The sequence below is a fragment of the Pseudophryne corroboree genome, chromosome 4 (assembly GCF_028390025.1).
Source record: "Pseudophryne corroboree isolate aPseCor3 chromosome 4, aPseCor3.hap2, whole genome shotgun sequence".
NCBI classification, from domain to species: domain Eukaryota; kingdom Metazoa; phylum Chordata; class Amphibia; order Anura; family Myobatrachidae; genus Pseudophryne; species Pseudophryne corroboree.
In genome coordinates this window covers 387,577,583-387,596,904 of record NC_086447.1, presented here as the reverse complement: position 1 = coordinate 387,596,904, position 19,322 = coordinate 387,577,583, and the positions used below count along the sequence as shown (strand labels likewise).

At 48.1% G+C, this 19,322-nt stretch overlaps 1 protein-coding gene across 3 annotated transcripts in view; it reads left to right on the top strand.

Moving 5' to 3' along the window:
• Nucleotides 1-19,322, top strand: part of LOC134909625 (glutathione S-transferase 3-like) — a 152,438-nt gene that overhangs the window by 85,855 nt on the left and 47,261 nt on the right. The window contains exon 2 of one of the 3 annotated variants that reach the window (XM_063916687.1): nucleotides 4,079-4,263. The exons of the other annotated variants lie outside the window; for them this stretch is intronic. The gene's annotated coding sequence lies outside the window, so the exon portion shown is untranslated. The remainder of the gene's footprint in view (nucleotides 1-4,078; nucleotides 4,264-19,322) is intronic. 3 annotated transcript variants of the gene reach the window in all.

Here is a 19,322-nt window from a genome sequence, read left to right as displayed (position 1 = left end):
GTCAGATCATCTGCAAGCCCACGGGTGGCTCATCAACTGGAAGAAATCTTCCCTGGTCCCTGCTCAGAGCATGGTGCACCTGGGGGCGTTGTTGGACACTCACAACCAGCGGTTGTTGTGGGTTCTTCTCAGGAGAACGTCCTGAAGCTTCAGGACAGGATTCGATGCCTCCTATCTCGTCCGCAAGTGTCGATACATTCGGCGATGCAAGTGCTTAGGTCTCATGGTGTATGCTTTCGACATGGTGGAGTACGCTCAATTCCATTCCCGCCCTCTACAGAAGCTGATTCTTGCCAAGTGGGACGGCCTGCCTCACCGGATCAGGTCTCAAATGATCTCTTTGTCTCCGGAGGTCCATCTGTCACTCAGCTGGTGGCTTCAGGACCAACGATTGAGCAGGGGTCGTCCCTTCTGGATCTCCAACTGGGTCCTTCTGACGACGGATGTTAGTCTGAGAGGTTGGGGCGTGGTGTTGGAGCAACACTCCCTTCAGGGTCGGTGGACCAAGGAGGAGTCTCTCCTCCCGATAAACATTCTGGCAGTTATGGGCAGTGTTCAACTCATTAAACTTGGCCCAGCATTTAATACAACACAGACCTGTTCAAATACAGTCGGACAACGCGTACATCAATCATCAAGGTGGCACTCGAAGCCGCATGGCAATGAGGGAAGTATCACGGACCCTTCAGTGGGTGGAACGCCATCTGCCAGCCATATCGGCAGTATTCATTCCGGGGTCCTAAACTGGGAAGCGGACTTTCTCAGTCGTCGGGATGTACACGCCGGAGAGTGGAGCCTCCATCCAGAAGTGTCAACTCCTCGTGGACAGATGGGGCCTTCCAGATGTGGACCTGATGGCGTCTCGACACAATCACAAGGTTTTGGTCTTCGGAGCAAGGACAAGGGATCCTCAAGCAGCGTTCGTGGACGCACTGGCAATGCCATGGAACTTTCAGCTGCCATACGTGTTCCCTCCAGTGTCACTACTGCCCAGAGTAATAAGGAAGTTCAAGCAAGAAGGAGGAATCCTACTTCTGATCGCTCCCGCGTGGCCCAGACGGCATTGGTTCTCAGACCTTCAGGGTCTCTCGATAGAGCGTCCCCTTCTACTACCACAGTGCCCAGATCTCCTCGTTCAGGGCCCTTGTGTATATCAGGATTTAGCCCGGTTGGCTTTGACGGCGTGGCTCTTGAAGCTTCTGTCTTGAGGGCCAAAGGATTTTCTGAGGCGGTCATTCAAACCATGTTGAGTGCCCGGAAACCGGCTTCTGCTCGGATTTACCGTAGGGTCTGTAATTCTTACTTTGCTTGATGCGCATTTAACAATTATGATTCTTACAAGTTTAGTACGGCCAAACTTTTGGCCTTTCTACAACAGGGCATGGACTTGGGCCTTCGTCTGGCCTCCATCAAGGTTCATATTTCTGATTTGTCGGTTTGGTTTCAGAGAAAAATTGCGACCTTACCTGATGTGCATACGTTCACTCAGGGTGTGTTGCAGATTCAACCTCCTTATGTCCCGCCTGTGGCTCCTTGGGACTTGGCGGTTCTGGAGGCGTTGCAAGGGTATCCGTTTGAGCCTCTTGAATCTGCAGACCTTAAGTGGCTTTCTCTTAAGCTAGTGTTTCTGCTGGCTATTGCCTCTGCTAGACGGGTGTCAGATTTGGGTGACTTGTCTTGTAGGTCACCATATCTGATTTTTCACCGTGATCGGGCGGTTCTTAGAACACGTCCTGGGTATTGCCTAAGGTGGTGTCTTCTTTCCACCTTAATCAGGAGATTGTAGTTCCGGCCTTTGCCTCTCCTGAATTGTCTTCCAAAGACCGGTCTTTGGATGTGGTACGGGCTCTCCGTATCTATGTGAAGAGAACTGCTTCCCTTCGGAAGTCTGATTCTCTCTTTGTACTGTTTTTCGCAGACCCTGGCCAGATGGATTAGAATGGTGATTGCACATGCTTATGCTCAGGCTGGCCTTTCAGCTCCTGCTACCATTAAGGCCCATTCTACTTGGTCTATTGGACCTTCTTGGGCGGCCCGCCGTGGTGCGACCCTTGAACAGTTGTGCAAGGTGGCTACGTGGTCCTCAGTGAACATGTTCATAAGGTTCTATGCCTTCAATACTTCCACCTCCCAGGATGCTTCCTTTGGACGCTGGGTTCTTGTGCCCGCTACAGTGCGTCCCCTCCCATAAGGAACTGCTTTAGGACATCCCCGATGTCATTCCCTGTGGAGCCCCGTGTACCCCGCAGCAGAAAACGAGATTTATCGTAAGAACTTTACCGCTGTTAAATCTCTTTCTGCGAGGTACACTGGGCTCCACAGGGCGCCCACCCTGACGCACTTAGCTTCTTTGGGTTTGTATGGTATTAGCAGCTGACACCTTCTACTGTTTTGAGAATGTGGTGTATGTGGCTTACAACGGTTGTCGTCTCTCTTTGCCTGCTACTGCATTGGACTGGTTAACAAAAACTGAGCTCCTGTGCACGGAGGCAGGGTTATAGAGGAGGCGGCGCTATGCATTTCTTTTTATTTCTCTTTTTATAATTTTCGACAATTATTTTTTGCCAATGAATGGGTTAATTAACACTTTCTCCCCAAAACACCAGAATGAATGTAAGAAAGATGGATGAGGGGGGAAGGGACACGACTTTTAGGAGAAGGTGGTCACATCCTCACCTCAGTAATGTCAGTTGGAATTTCCCTCTGGTATGTGGGCCACTGTCTGATCCTGCAGAACTCTGTCAGCGGTCAGCCACATAACGCTTCAGTTCAAGTTGTGTGTGTGTGTGTGTGTGTGTGTGTGTGTGTGGGTTGGTGGGCCGCGGGAGGATAGGACAGCGCAGGACGGATGGACGGGCATGAGGGAGCGCAGTGTGACGTCAGCACGTCACACCGCGGCCAGGAACACAGCACAGGGTAGCCAGCAGCACTGCGCAGGGCGGGCAGGATGGAGCTCGGTGTGATGTCAGCATGTCAAATCGCGAGACGGACGGGGCTGTGTCTCGGCAGCGCGACCATCCATTACCCGTTGGAATTAAATTTTTACCCCATTTGGGGTAATTTTACCCCTGTTCCCTTACCACTGCATTAGAAAATATTTACTGGTGATCACCAGGCAAGATTTCCCTAAGCTACAAAAAAGAAAAATATTTTTCCATATATGGTGAAGGGCACATTGTGCCCTATGTCTCCCATACTGGCCCCACATACATAGGGGTACCCTGTCTTGAAAGGAGGGAGTCTCCTCTTTCAAACGATGTGCCTCAACAGTAGTTATTGTCTGAAACAGTACTTAAGGTTGGGGGAGCTAAACTCTTAACTCCCCCATTGTGTGCCAAATAAAAAAAAAAGATCCCTCATTTAATGCAGTGGGTGTCGAATGTTTAAAATGATAGGCCTTGTTACACAACATATCCCTTCTACACATAGGATGTGTTTAAACTAATACAACAAAAATGGAAGAAAATGCATTTTCAATTAAAGTGCACATTTTGTGGGTCAAAACCTGCACATAGGGGAGGGAGGATGAGTCATATTTGATTTTGGTTAATTTTCTTGAATTTCCAATAAAGAAATAAAACCTTTTTCTTTTTACATGTTGGAATAAGTAAAAGACTAATGTTTTTTTTTTGGAGTACAGGTTGAGTATCCCTTATTCCAAATGCTTGGGACCAGAAGTGTATTGGATATCGGATTTTTCCATATTTTGTAATAATTGCATACCATAATGAGATATCATGGTGATGGAACCGAAGTCTAAGCACAGAATGCATTTATGTTTCATATACACCTTATACACACAGCCTGAAGGTTATTTAATACAATATTTTTAGTAACTTTGTGAATTAAGCCGAGTTTGTGTACACTGAGCCATCAGAAAACAAAGGTTTCACTATCTCACTCAAAAAAATCTGTATTTCGGAATATTTGGATATGGGATACTCAACCTGTACTGCATAAAAAAAAAAATCACGGATATAGATATTCGAATATGACGAGCGGAACGCGTCAGGTTCTAAGACCTTTGACCAGCGCTACCATTGCCTGTTCATAATAGTCAGGATTCTTCAACCTAAAGGTTCCCTTGCTGTGGACGAAGACTCCATTGCCGGCTGCTGCTGCCGTATGAATCATACACTACTGGAGACCTTCAAAGTGGAACACGGAACTGTTTCTCCACTGTGGACCAGGACTCCATTACAGGTTGCCGTTGCCATACGAACCATACATCATTGGAGCCTTCTAAATTGGAACACGGAACTGGTAATCACATCCAAGTGGATGAATTATTAACATTCATTGTCAATTTCTGGACATAATCAGTGTATATATGCTAGCAAATCTGCACCCTTTCTTTGGCGATATTACAAATCTGGTCATAATCAAATAATTTCCACTAAGGGCACGCTTCTGAGACTTTACTACTAAGAAATTTATTTTCAATACTTTTATCGAATATTCATTGTTTTGTAATTTGGAAAAATATTTTCTCTGATGTAGTATTAAAATGTGTATTTAACATTATTCTGTGTCTTAAGCGCTGTATACCCCCCTTTTCTATAGTTGTCTACTTCTAAAGGGTCTGACTACCCCTTATCCACTACAGCTGCTAGGCGAGACCACTCATCACAGCGCCTGACTATATACTTGTTATATACTGTGCTTGCTACACACGAACCACAGTAACCTGCAGCAGGCCACAATTGCCTTAACTGTGGGGGTAATTCAGATCTGTTCGCAGCAGCAAATTTGTTAGCTAATGGGCAAAACCATGTGAACTTCAGGTGGGCCAGATATAACATTTGCAGAGACAGTTAGATTTGGGTGGGTTATTTTGTTTCTGTGCAGGGTAAATAATGGCTGCTTTATTTTCACACTGCAATTTAGATTTCAGTTTGAACACACCCCACCCAAATCTAACTCTCTCTGCACATGTTACATCGCCCCCCCCCCCCCCTTCCTGCAGTGCACATGGTTTTGCCCATTAGCTAACAAATCTGCTGCTGTGATCAGATCTGAATTAGGTGCCGTGTACCATGTGACTACAGCAGTCACATTAGCCAGTGATGGTACTGTATGTCCTATGGGGAGGCAATCAATTTGGGGGAGGCAATCAATTTGGGGGAGGCAATCAATTTGCCGGCTGTTGGGATCCCGGCTGTCAGGATACCGACATTCTGGCAGGCGGGGTGCCGCTGTCGAGATACTGGCAGTCGGCATCCCGTCTGCCAGGAATACATATATATTCCGTCTTATCAATGTACTATAGCTAAGGGGATCTAGCCATTACCAACTAGCCATTGCCTGTAAAAGTCGGTGAATAAATATAGTATGTGTGTTTGATTCTTAAGTATTTATATATGTATGTGAGAGTATGTATTGGTGATAATGTGAATATTAAATACGTGTATGCTTATACAATTTTAGTTTAGGTCAGAGTGTGTGTCTATATACTGTAGTATATGGGTTTATATAACTGTGTACATACAGTAAATTTACAACATGGTTGTGTGCCAGTATGTGTTTAGTATACCTGTATATATTGTGGCTTTCAGTGTGTGTTCAACCTAGTAAACAACTTTGAATACACTGGCCAGTCTTCAATTCGTCTTCAATTCGCACCAAACCTTTTTAATCCCCAAAAAATGGACGATTTTTGACAGATTTGTCATTATCAGGCTATCCAATCACAGCCATTTTTTTTCGGCAGAAAAATTACCTGTTTTCATCCGATAACACATGGGACTGGGGATAAATATCTGGACCCATGTGTTACCGCGCTCTGACGACTGCTTTGTGGGGATTAAGCTTTGCTTGCCTGAGGCACCCGAAGCATATTCCCTGATAAGTGTTGGGTAACGGAATAGCCCCCGGCAAAATAATGACTGTAGCTAATTGAATACATACCAGTGTGTATATATTACATAACTTTGTCAGTGTGTTTATTTTTATAATATGTGTGTTCATATAGTACTGTATATACCCTGTGAAAAAAAAAAAAAAAAAAGCTTGCAGCTGCGTGACTTTACATGGACACAAATTCCCTCTAAGGGTTAACAACCCTATGCATCTAGCCACAAATATTCTGAGTGTGTTATTTATGTTTCTCATACATTAGGAATATTTCTCTTACGTCCTAGAGAATACTGGGGTCCACATTAGTACCATGGGGTATACATGGGTCCACTAGGAGCTATGGGCACTTTAAGAAATTGATAGTGTGTGATGGCTCCTCCCTCTATGCCCCTCCTCCCAGACTCTGTTTCGAAAATGTGCCCGGAGAAGCCGGTCATGCTTGGGAAGCTCCTGAAGAGTGTACTGCATTTATTTTCTTTTTTTGTTTTCAGGCACGTCTGGCTGGCACCAGACTGCCTGCTTCGTTGGACTTAGGAGGGTGGAACGGCCCAACCTCCCTAGGGTTAATGGTCCCGTTCCCCGCTGACAGGACACTGAGCTCCTGAGGGTCCTATTCACAAGCTCCACCACGGCGAGCGTACAGACCCGCAGCACGCCTCCACCCTATCAGAGTCAGAAGAATGTAGAGTGGTGAGTAGTAGAGTTGTTATGGCGGCACAAGGGTAGGAGCACAGTGCTGACAACCAGGCTGCGGCTCCAGGCTTCAGAGGCATACAGGGTGTGTGTGTTCCGCTGTGAGGGGCGAGCTGAAGCCACAACATCCATATACCCACACTGGCAGCGCTTCTACAGGGGTTTTAACCCACTGTAGGACAGAAATTACCTCAGCCAGTATAAAAAAACCACTTCACTATGAGCGGATCCAGCAGCTCACAGCGCCATTTTCCCTCTGCAGCTGAACACAGGCAGACTGGCAGGGAAGCACAGCTCCTCCACAAGGACCCCAGAGCACCTCAGCAGTAGCAGGGGGTCATAGCCAAGGGCGGGGGGGGGGGGGGGGGAGCAATATTGGTGTACTAAACCCTATTAAGGGTACTTGGTTTGCGACCAGCTGAATTTGTCCTTCAGCTATAGGGGCGTTGTGTGGCTGGCTCCAATATACTCTGTATCTCCCTAGAGGGCTCTGTGTGGGTTAACTGTGTTTTACCCTAATATCGTGTGTGTGTGTGTGTGTGTGTGTGTGTGTGTGTGTGTGTGTGTGTGTGTGTGTGTGTGTGTTTTCTTTCACATTTACTATGTCAAAGGAGTGTGTATCATGCACAGCAGAGTGTTTTTCTCAATCTTGGGGAATACTGCCATGTACTCAGGATAATACACATTCTCAGGCTAGTGGATCTGAACCAGTATGGTTAGATTCATTAAAAGGGATGATTTCAAATATTTAGAATAAATTTATCTCAAAATGAGAAGGAGACGCAATACTTAAGGCAATCTGTTGATGACCTGATGAATAGAAATTCAGTAGTTATTTCAGTGTCTCAGACCCCTGCCATTTGTCCACAGAAGCATACTCTGGCCCAAATCATGCAGGCTGATACCGATGATGATGATGATGTATCGGACCTAGAGGATGGTGAGGTGGACTCGGGAGGGGTGGGGGTGCAGCTTTGTCACAAGGAATACAGGCCCTGATAGAAGCTATTAAAGATGTCCTGCACATCCCTGACAGAGGAAGATGAGGTATTTTATTTTCTCTTATGTCCTAGAGCAGGGGTGGGGAACCTTTTTTCTACCAAGGGCCATTTGGATATTTATAAAATCCTTTGGGGGCCATACAAAAATTATCAGCTTAAAAATTAGCCTGCCCCCAGTAGTTATGCCCCAAGTCAGTAGTTATGCCCCCAGTCACTTGATATGTCCCATTAGATATGCCCCCAGTCACTTGTTATGCCCGATTAGATATGCCCCCTGTAGTTATGCCCCATTAGATATGCCCCCTAGTAGCGCCACTTACACACACATTAAAAGAATAAAAGAAACCACAATACTCGCCAGCACTGCTCCTACTTCCTGACCACTGGCCTCCGCCTGGCCGCCCGCTCCTCGGAACTACGGGAGAGACGTCATGACGTCTCTCCCATAGCGCCGCAGAGACACACATGTACACTGCCTGAGCCGGAAGCCAGAGGTCAGGAGTGAGCTCCTGCCTCTGCTTGCTGCTAAGGAGAAGGAGCCGTGCGCCCGCTGGTAACAAAAAATGTCAGTGGACGCCCGGCATCTCCCTCGGTTAAGTGAGCCTGGCCGGGCCGGATTAAGTGGCTTTGCGGGCCTTATATGGCCCACGGGCCTGAGGTTCCCCACCCCTATCCTAGAGGATGCTGGGGTCCACATTATTACTATGGGGTATAGACGGGAGCCATTGGCACTTTAAGAGTTTGAGAGTGTTGGCTGGCTCCTCCCTCTATGCCCCTCCTACCAGACTCTGTTTATAAAATGTGCCCGGAGGGGCCGGTCACAGCTAGGGAAGCTCTACAGAGCTTCTTTAGTAAAAGTTTATTTTAGAGTTTATTATTTTACAGGGAGGCTGCTGGCAAAAGCCTCCCTGCATCGTGTGACTATCATCAGCCAGATCATCAGTGGCGAGTGAGTCACCGCCCCCCCCCCCCCCCCCCCCGGCAAGCGGGGAGCCGGTGTGAAGATGGCGGCAACAGGGTATGGAGCGCAGTACTAACTGCGCTCCGGGGCTCAGCGGTACATAGTGCGGTGCTGTGAGGGGCGTCCTGAGCCAGCGCCTACACTGACCTCTAAAGCCTGTCCGGGTCCCGAGATCGCTGCCAGCATGAATCCTCAATCCAGTATAATCTCCTGAAGAGCGGGTAGATGGCACCATTATGGGGGCGGAGCTTCTCCTAAGAGCGGACCCAGCAGCGTTTAGCGCCATTTTCCTGCCTGCAGAAATGCGGTCAGTGAAGAGCAGTCCCTCCAGAGCAACCCCAGCTATCTCCCACGGGAAGGGGGGGGGGGCTGTGTAACCTATTAAGGTGCACAGTCAGCGCTGTTTGGGGTCTCCCTATACCTTGAAAGCGCTGTGTGTGGGCTGGCTCCAATCTCTGTGTCTCTCTTGCCATTCTTGTGGGTGAAACTCCATCCTCCTGTGTGTGTGTGTGTGTGTGTGTGTGTGTGTGGTGTTTGGGGTCTCCTTTTAGCTATATCTAGGGACTCTGTGTCATATGCTGCAGAGGATATGTCCTCTCAGGATAATCTCATTCAATGTAATTGCACTGTTTTAGCGCAGATACCAGCAAGGGAGCCTGAATGGCTATCCTCTATCAAATCTATGATTTCTCAGATTTCTACTTGATTTCTCAGATTTCTACTAGGGTTGCACAGAATGAATCTTCAACTCAGGTTTTACAGAATTCTATGGCAGTTTGGTCCGGTTCTGTTACCTCAGGACCCCCCTCTGTAGGTTACCACAAACGTGCTCTTGCCCAGATTATGCAAGATGACACTGATACCGATTCTGACACTGCAGACGGTGATGGGGATGTGCTCAGGGGGGGGCGCATCTCTTGCTAAAGGGGTACAGTTGATGATAGAGGTTATCAGGGATGTGTTGAATATTGCTGATGATACAACACCTGAGCGGGTTGAGGAAGCTTACTTCACTGATAATAAGAAAGCCTCGCTAACCTTCCCTGCGTCCAAAGAATTAAATGCTATTTCTCGGACGTCCTAGTGGATGCTGGGAACTCTGTAAGGACCATGGGGAATAGACGGGCTCCGCAGGAGACTGGGCACTCTAAAGAAAAGATTAGGTACTATCTGGTGTGCACTGGCTACTCCCTCTATGCCCCTCCTCAAGACCTCAGTTAGAATCTGTGCCCGGCCAGAGCTGGGTGCTCCTAGTGGGCTCTCCTGAGCTTACTAGTAAAGTAAGTATTTATTAGGTTTTTTATTTTCAGGGAGCTTCTGCTGGCAACAGACTCACTGCTACGTGGGACTAAGGGGAGAGAAGCAAACCTATCTGCAGCTAGCTTGTGCTTCTTAGGCTACTGGACACCATTAGCTCCAGAGGGTTCGAACACAGGCACCTGTCCTCGATCGTCCGGAGCCGCGCCGCCGTCCCCCTCGCAGAGCCAGAAGAACAGAAGCTTGAAGACGACGAAATCGGCGGCAGAAGACTCCTGTCTTCATTTAAGGTAGCGCACAGCACCGCAGCTGTGCGCCATTGCTCCCAGCACACTTACACACTCCGGTCACTGTAGGGTGCAGGGCGCTGGGGGGGGGGCGCCCTGGGCAGCAATTGAAGTACCTTTTGGCAATAAAAATACATATATACAGTCTGGCACTGTATATATGTAAAAAAACCCACAATTTTTTCACAGAAAGCGGGACAGAAGCCCGCCGCTGAGGGGGCGGGGCCTTCTTCCTCAGCACACCAGCGCCATTTTCTATTCACAGCTCCGCTGGAAAGAAGCTCCCCATGCTCTCCCCTGCAGTATCCAGATACACAAAGGGTGAAAAGAGAGGGGGGCACATAAATTTAGGCGCAAATTTGTATATACAGCAGCTACTGGGTAAACACTGAGTTGTAGTGTAATCCCTGGGTTATATAGCGCTGGGGTGTGTGCTGGCATACTCTCTCTCTCCAAAGGGCCTTGTGGGGAAACTGTCTTCAAATAGAGCATCCCCTGTGTGTGTGGTGTGTCGGTACGCGTGTGTCGACATGTCTGAGGTAAAAGGCTCCCCTAAGGAGGAGATAGAGAAAATATGTGTGTGAGAGGGTGTCTCCGTCAACAACGCCGACACCTGTTTGGATATGTGTAAGTGCTGAGGTGAATTTATTGCACAAAAGATTAGAGAACAGACAGGAAATCTACCCATGTCTGTCCCTATGTCGCAGAAACCTTCAGAGTCTCACAATGCTCACTATTCAAAATAATAAACACTGATATCGACACAGAGTTTGACTCCAGTGTCGACTACGATAATGGCTGAAAGGTATTCAATATATGATTATTGTAATAAAAGATGATTTGCATATCACTGATGACTCATGTCCCTGACACAAGGGTACACATGTTTAAGGGGAAGAAAGCTGAGGTAAATTTCCCTCCTCTCATGAGGAAAAAGGGCGGGAATCTCCAGACAAGAAACTGCAGCTTCCCACAAGGAGTTCTCAGGCAGTATCCTTTCCCCACTAGGGCCAGGATGTGATGGGAATCTTCCCCTAGGGTGTCACGTTTGCCCAGACCGTAGCACTAGCTGTTCTCAGGGATCCTGCAGATAGCGTGCACATTCTAGTACACTACTCAGACCGGCGATTGTGTCGGCATGGGTTAATAGCGCTGTGGCAGCGTGGACAGGTACTTTATCAGCAGAGATTGAGACCCTAGTATGCATATAGATATATATATGGATATATAGATATATAGATATATATAGATATATATATTAAAGATGCTGTCTTAAGAGATATGTATGTATGTATGTGTATATATATATATATATATATATATATATATATATATTTCTCTGACGTCCTAGTGGATGCTGGGGACTCCGTAAGGACCATGGGGAATAGCGGCTCCGCAGGAGACTGGGCACAAAAGTAAAGCTTTAGAACTACCTGGTGTGCACTGGCTCCTCCCCCTATGACCCTCCTCCAAGCCTCAGTTAGATTTTTGTGCCCGAACGAGAAGGGTGCACACTAGGTGGCTCTCCTGAGCTGCTTAGTGAAAAGTTTAGTTTTAGGTTTTTTATTTTCAGTGAGACCTGCTGGCAACAGGCTCACTGCATCGAGGGACTAAGGGGAGAAGAAGCGAACTCACCTGCGTGCAGAGTGGATTGGGCTTCTTAGGCTACTGGACATTAGCTCCAGAGGGACCGATCACAGGCCCAGCCATGGATAGGTCCCAGAGCCGCGCCGCCGGCCCCCTTACAGAGCCAGAAGACAGAAGAGGTCCGGAAAATCGGCGGCAGAAGACGTCCTGTCTTCAACAAGGTAGCGCACAGCACTGCAGCTGTGCGCCATTGCTCTCAGCACACTTCACACTCCGGTCACTGAGGGTGCAGGGCGCTGGGGGGGGGGCGCCCTGAGACGCAATAAAAACACCTTGGATGGCAAAAAATGCATCACATATAGCTCCTGGGCTATATGGATGAATTTAACCCCTGCCAGAATACACAGAAAAACGGGAGATAGGCTCCGCCCCCTTCTCGGCGGCCTTATCTCCTCAGCACACTGGCGCCATTTTCCCTCACAGCTCCGTTGGAGGGAAGCTCCCTGGCTCTCCCCTGCAGTCACTACACTACAGAAAGGGTTAAAAAAGAGAGGGGGGCACTAATTACGCGCAGTATTAAAGATACAGCAGCTATAAGGGGAAAAACACTTATATAAGGTTATCCCTGTATATATATAGCGCTCTGGTGTGTGCTGGCAAACTCTCCCTCTGTCTCCCCAAAGGGCTAGTGGGGTCCTGTCCTCTATCAGAGCATTCCCTGTGTGTGTGCTGTGTGTCGGTACGTTTGTGTCGACATGTATGAGGAGAAAAATGATGTGGAGACGGAGCAGATTGCCTGTAATAGTGATGTCACCCCCTAGGGGGTCGACACCTGAGTGGCTGAACTGTTGGAAGGAATTACGTAACAGTGTCAGCTCTGTATAAAAGACAGTGGTTGACATGAGACAGCCGGCTACTCAGCTTGTGCCTGTCCAGACGTCTCATAGGCCGTCAGGGGCTCTAAAGCGCCCGTTACCTCAGATGGCAGATATAGACGCCGACACGGATACTGACTCCAGTGTCGACGGTGAAGAGACAAATGTGACTTCCAGTAGGGCCACACGTTACATGATTGAGGCAATGAAAAATGTTTTACACATTTCTGATAATACGAGTACCACCAAAAAGGGGTATTATGTTCGGTGAGGAAAAACTACCTATAGTTTTCCTGAATCTGAGAAATTAAATGAGGTGTGTGATGATGCGTGGGTTTCCCCCGATAACAACTGATAATTTCTAAAATGTTATTGGCATTATATCCTTTCCCGCCAGAGGTTAGGGTGCGTTGGGAAACACCCCCTAGGGTGGATAAAGCGCTCACACGCTTGTAAGAACAAGGGCTCTACCCTCTCCTGAGATGGCCGCCCTTAAGGATCCTGCTGATAGAAAGCAGGAGGGTATCCTAAAATGTATTTACACACATACTGGTGTTATACTGCGACCAGCAATCGCCTCAGCCTGGATGTGCTGGGTTGGCGTGGTCGGATTCCCTGACTGAAAATATTGATACCCTAGATAGGGACAGTATATTATTGCCTATAGAGCATTTAAAAGATGCATTTCTATATATGCGTGATGCACAGCGGAATATTTGCCGACTGGCATCAAGTCTAAGTGCGCTGTCCATTTCTGCCAGTAGAGGGTTATGGACACGACAGTGGTCAGGTGATGCGGATTCCAAACGGCATTTGGAAGTATTGCCTTATTAAGGGGAGGAGTTATTTGGGGTCGGTCTTTCAGACCTGGCGGCCACGGCAACAGCTGGGAAATCCACGTTTGTACCCCAGGTCGCCTCTCAACATAAGAAGACGCCGTATTATCAGGCGCAGTCTTTTCGTGGGCAAGCGGGCAAAAGGTTCCTCATTTCTGCCCCGTGACAGAGGGAGAGGAAAAAGGCTGCAGAAATCAGCCAGTTCCCAGGAACAGAAGCCCTCTCCCGCCTCTGCCAAGCCCTCAGTATGACGCTGGGGCTTTACAAGCAGAATCAGGCACGGTGGGGGCCCGCCTCAATGAATTTCAGCGCGCAGTGGGCTCACTCGCAAGTAGACCCCTGGATCCTTCAGGTGATATCTCAGGGGTACAAATTGGAATTCGAGACGTCTCCCCCTCGCCGTTTCCTAAAGTCGGCTTTACCGATGTCTCCTTCTGACAGGGAGGCAGTTTTGGTACCCCTCCTGCAACAGGGAACGGGGTATTATTCCACACTGTTGTGGTACCGAAGCCGGACGGCTCGGTGAGACCGATTCTAAATCTAAAATCTTGAACACTTACATACGGAGGTTCAAATTCAAGATTGAGTCACTCAGAGCAGTGATTGCGAACCTGGAAGAAGGGGACTACATGATGTCTCGGGACATCAAGGATGCTTACCTTCATGTCCCAATTTACCCTTCTCACCAAGGGTACCTCAGGTTTATGGTACAGAACTGTCACTATCAGTTTCAGACGCTGCCGTATGGATGGTCCACGGCACCCCGGGTCTTTACCAAGGTAATGGCCGAAATGATGATACTCCTTCGAAGGAAGGGAATTTTAGTTATCCCTTACTTGGACGATTCCCTGATAAGGGTAAGATCCAGGGAACAGTTGGAGGTCGGTGTAGCACTATCTCAGGTAGTGTTGCGGCAGCACGATTGGATTCTCAATATTCCAAAATCGCAGCTGATTCCGACGACTCGTCTTCTGTTCCTAGGGATGATCCTGGACACAGTCCAGAAAAAGGTGTTTCTCCCGGAGGAGAAAGTCAGGGAGTTATCCGAGCTAGTCGGGAACCTCCTATAACCGAGCCAAGTCTCAGTACATCAATAAAATGGTTCTGGGAAAAATGGTGGCTTCCTACGAAGCAATCCCATTCAGCAGATTCCACGCAAGAACTTTCCAGTGGGACCTGCTGGACAAATGGTCCGGGTCGCATCTTCAGATGCATCAGCGGATAACCCTGTCACCAAGCACAAGGGTGTCTCTCCTGTGGTGATTGCAGAGTGCTCATCTTCTAGAGGGCCGCACATTCAGGACTGGGTCCTGGTGACCACGGATGCCAGCCTGCGAGGCTGGGGAGCAGTCACACAGGGAAGGAATTTCCAGAGCTTATGGTAAAGCCTGGAGACATCACTTCACATAAATATCCTGAAGCTAAGGGCCATTTACAATGCTCTAAGCTCAGCAAGACCTCTGCTTCAAGGTCACCCGGAGTTGATCCATTCGGACAACATCACGGCAGTCACCCACGTAAACAGACAGGGTGACACAAGAAGCAGGAGGGCAATGGCAGAAGCTGCAAGGATTCTTCGCTGGGCGGAAAATCATGTGATAGCACTGTCAGCAGTATTCATTCCGGGAGTGGACAACTGGGAAGCAGACTTCCTCAGCAGACACGACCTCTACCCGGGAGAGTGGGGACTTCACCCAGAAGTCTTCCACATGTTTATAAAACTCGACAAGTATTGCGCCAGGTCAAGGGACCCTCAGGCAATAGCTGTAGACGCTCTGGTAACACAGTGGGTGTACCAGTCAGTGTATGTGTTCCCTCCTCTGCCTCTCATACCCAAGGTACTGAGAATTATAAGATGGAGAGGAGTAAGCACTATATTCGTGGCTCCGGATTGGCCAAGAAGGACTTGGTAACCGGAACTTCAAGAGATGCTCACGGAGGATCCGTGGCCTCTACCTCTAAGAAGGGACCTGCTCCAGCAAGGACCCTGTCTGTTCCAAGACTTACCGCGGCTGCGTTTGACGGCATGGCGGTTGAACGCCGGATCCTGAAGGAGAAAGGCATTCCGGATGAAGTCATTCCTATCCTGATCAAAGCCAGGAAAGATATAACCGCAAAACATTACCACCGCATTTGGCGAAAATATGTTGCGTGGTGCGAGGCCAGTAAGGCCCCGACGGAGGAATTTTCAACTAGGTCGATTCCTACATTTCCTGCAAACAGGAGTGTCTATGGGCCTGAAATGGGGGTCCATTAAGGTTCAAATTTCGGCCCTGTCAATTTTCTTCCAAAAAGAACTAGCTTCAGTCCCTGAAGTTCAGACGTTTGTGAAAGGGGTACTGTATATACAGCCTCCTTTTGTGCCTCCAGTGGCACCTTGGGATCTAAATGTAGTTTTTGGGTTCCAAAAGTCACATTGGTTTGAACCACTTAAATATGTGGAGTTAAAATATCTCACATGGAAAGTGGTCATGCTGTTGGCCCTGGCCTGGGCCAGGTGCGTGTCAGAATTGGAGGCTTTATCCTGTAAAAGCCCTCATCTGATTTTCCATTCGGACAGGGCGGAATTGAGTACTTGTCCTCACTTTCTCCCTAAGGTGGTTTTCAGCGTTTCACCTGAATCAACCTATTGTGGTGCCTGCGGCTACTAGGGACTTGGAGGACTCCAAGTTGCTAGACGTTGTCAGAGCCCTGGAAATATAGGTTTCCAGGACGGCTGGAGTCAGAAAATCTGACTCGTTGTTTATTCTGTATGCACCCAACAAGCTGGGTGCTCCTGCTTTTAAGCAGACTATTGCTCGTTGGATTTGTAGTACAATTCAGCTTGCACATTCTGTGGCAGGCCTGCCACAGCCAAAATCTGTAAAAGCCCATTCCACAAGGAAGGTGGGCTCATCTTGGGCGGCTGCCCGAGGGGTCTCGGCTTTACAACTTTGCCGAGCAGCTACTTGGTCAGGAGCAAATACGTTTGTAAAATTCTACAAATTTGATACCCTGGCTGAGGAGGACCTGGAGTTCTCTCATTTGGTGCTGCAGAGTCATCCGCACTCTCCCGCCCGTTTGGGAGCTTTGGTATAATCCCCATGGTCCTTACGGAGTCCCCAGCATCCACTAGGACGTCAGAGAAAATAAGAATTTACTTACCGATAATTCTATTTCTCGTAGTCCGTAGTGGATGCTGGGCGCCCATCCCAAGTGCGGATTGTCTGCAATACTGGTACATAGTTATTGTTACCAAAAAATCGGGTTATTGCTGTAGTGAGCCATCTTTTCTAGAGGCTCCTCTGTTATCATGCTGTTAACTGGGTTTAGATCACAAGTTATATGGTGTGATTGGTGTGGCTGGTATGAGTCTTACCCGGGATTCAAAATCCTTCCTTATTGTGTACGCTCGTCCGGGCACAGTATCCTAACTGAGGCTTGGAGGAGGGTCATAGGGGGAGGAGCCAGTGCACACCAGGTAGTTCTAAAGCTTTACTTTTGTGCCCAGTCTCCTGCGGAGCCGCTATTCCCCATGGTCCTTACGGAGTCCCCAGCATCCACTACGGACTACGAGAAATAGAATTATCGGTAAGTAAATTCTTATTATATATATATATATATAAAACATGCCCAAAGAGACATGAGTATACTGGGTCCTAGAGTCAAAGCTATGTCGATTTCTGCTTGACGTGTCCTGTAGAATATGCAATGGACAGATGATGCCGACTTAAGAGGCATATGGAAGGCTGAGGATTGTGTGGAGAAGGGTTCTCGGACCTGGTCTCCACAACTATAGCTGGTAATTCTGATAGTTGCCTTATATTCCTGCACAGCCTAGGAAAGCACGACATTATCAAATGCAGCCTTTCAAATAAATAAATATTTTGATTATAGTGTAGCGCTCAGTCCTATCTAGTGGTTTTGTTTAAGCAAAAATTAGTATGTCTAGGCAAAAATAGTGTTACCTATTGGTACCCTTGGGTTAATTGTGGCCAAATGTGTGTGATATGGTGATAATCTTGTATGGTATAGGGTTACAAAATAACTGTCCACATGTAGCTCGTTAGTGATAATAAATGACAGGTTTTATTAGTTGCTAATAATAAGGTTGGGGATGCGAAAAGGTGGTAATGAAAAGAGTTGTTTAGTAAAAAACTCTTTGTCTTGTGAGTTCATTAAGTATGTGCTGCAGCCTGCGGCGTCCCGCACAGCTGCTGCCACTCTATCGGTTTGCGGTAAAGTTCAGATTCTGTGTTCAATCCGGGGTGAAAAAAAGTATATATATTTCTCTGACGTCCTAGTGGATGCTGGGAACTCCGTAAGGACCATGGGGAACAGCGGCTCCGCAGGAGACTGGGCACATCTAAAGAAAGCTTTAGGATCACCTGGTGTGCACTGGCTCCTCCCCCTATGACCCTCCTCCAAGCCTCAGTTAGATTTCTGTGCCCGACGAGAAGGGTGCACACTAGGGGCTCTCCTGAGCTCTTTGTGAAAGTTTTAGTTTAGGTTTATTATTTTCAGTAAGACCTGCTGGCAACAGGCTCACTGCATCGAGGGACTAAGGGGAGAAGAAGCGAACTCACCTGCGTGCAGAGTGGATTGGGCTTCTTAGGCTACTGGACATTAGCTCCAGAGGGACGATCACAGGTTCAGCCTGGATGGGTCACCGGAGCCGCGCCGCCGTCCCCCTTACAGAGCCAGAAGAGCGAAGAGGTCCGGAAAAATCGGCGGCAGAAGACGATCCTGTCTTCAGATAAGGTAGCGCACAGCACCGCAGCTGTGCGCCATTGCTCTCAGCACACTTCACACTCCGGTCACTGAGGGTGCAGGGCGCTGGGGGGGGCAGCGCCCTGAGACGCAATAAATCGATAAAAAAACCTTATATGGCTAAAATAAATGCATCACATATAACTCCTGGGCTATATGGATGCATTTAACCCCTGCCAAAACATACAGAAAAAGGATGATAAGGACGCCGAGAAAGGGGCGGAGCCTATCTCCTCAGCACACTGGCGCCATTTTCCCTCACAGCTCAGTTGGGGGGAAGCTCCCGGTCTCTTCCCTGCAGTCACTACACTACAGAAAGGGGTTAAAAAAGAGAGGGGGGCACAAAGTAGGCGCAGTATATAACAATACAGCAGCTATAAAGGGAAAAACACTTATATAAGGTTATCCCTGTATATATATAGCGCTCTGGTGTGTGCTGGCAAACTCTCCCTCTGTCTCCCCAAAGGGCTAGTGGGGTCCTGTCCTCTATCAGAGCATTCCCTGTGTGTGTGCTGTGTGTCGGTACGTTGGTGTCGACATGTATGAGGAGAAAAATGATGAGGAGACGGAGTAGAGTGTCTGAAATAGTGTTGTCACCCCCTAGGGGGTCGACACCTGAGTGGATGTACTGTTGAAATTGCGTGACAGTGTCAGCTTTGTATAAAAGACAGTGGTTGACATGAGACAGCCGGCTACTCAGCTTGTGCATGTCCAGACGTCTCATACAGGGGCCCTAAAGCGCCCGTTACCTCAGATACAGACGCCGACAGGGGTACTGACTCCTGTGTCGACGGTGAAGAGACAACCGTGATTTCCAATAGGGCCACACATTGCATGATTGAGGCAATGGAAAAAGTTTACACTTTTCTGATATGAATACCACCAAAAAAAAAAGGGGTATTATGTTTGGTGAGGAAAAACTTCCTGTAGTTTTCCTGAATCTGAGAAATAAAATGAGGTGTGTGATGATGCGTGGGTTTCCCCCCGATAACTATTGATATTTTCTAAAAAGTTATTGGCAGTATACCTTTTCCCGCCAGAGGTTAGGGTGCGTTGGGAAACACCCCCTAGGGTGGATAAAGCGCTCACACGCTTGTAAAAACAAGGGCTCTACCCTCTCCTGAGATGGCCGCCCTTAAGGATCCTGCTGATAGAAAGCAGGAGCGTATCCTAAAATGTATTTACACACATACTGGTGTTATACTGCGACCAGCAATCGC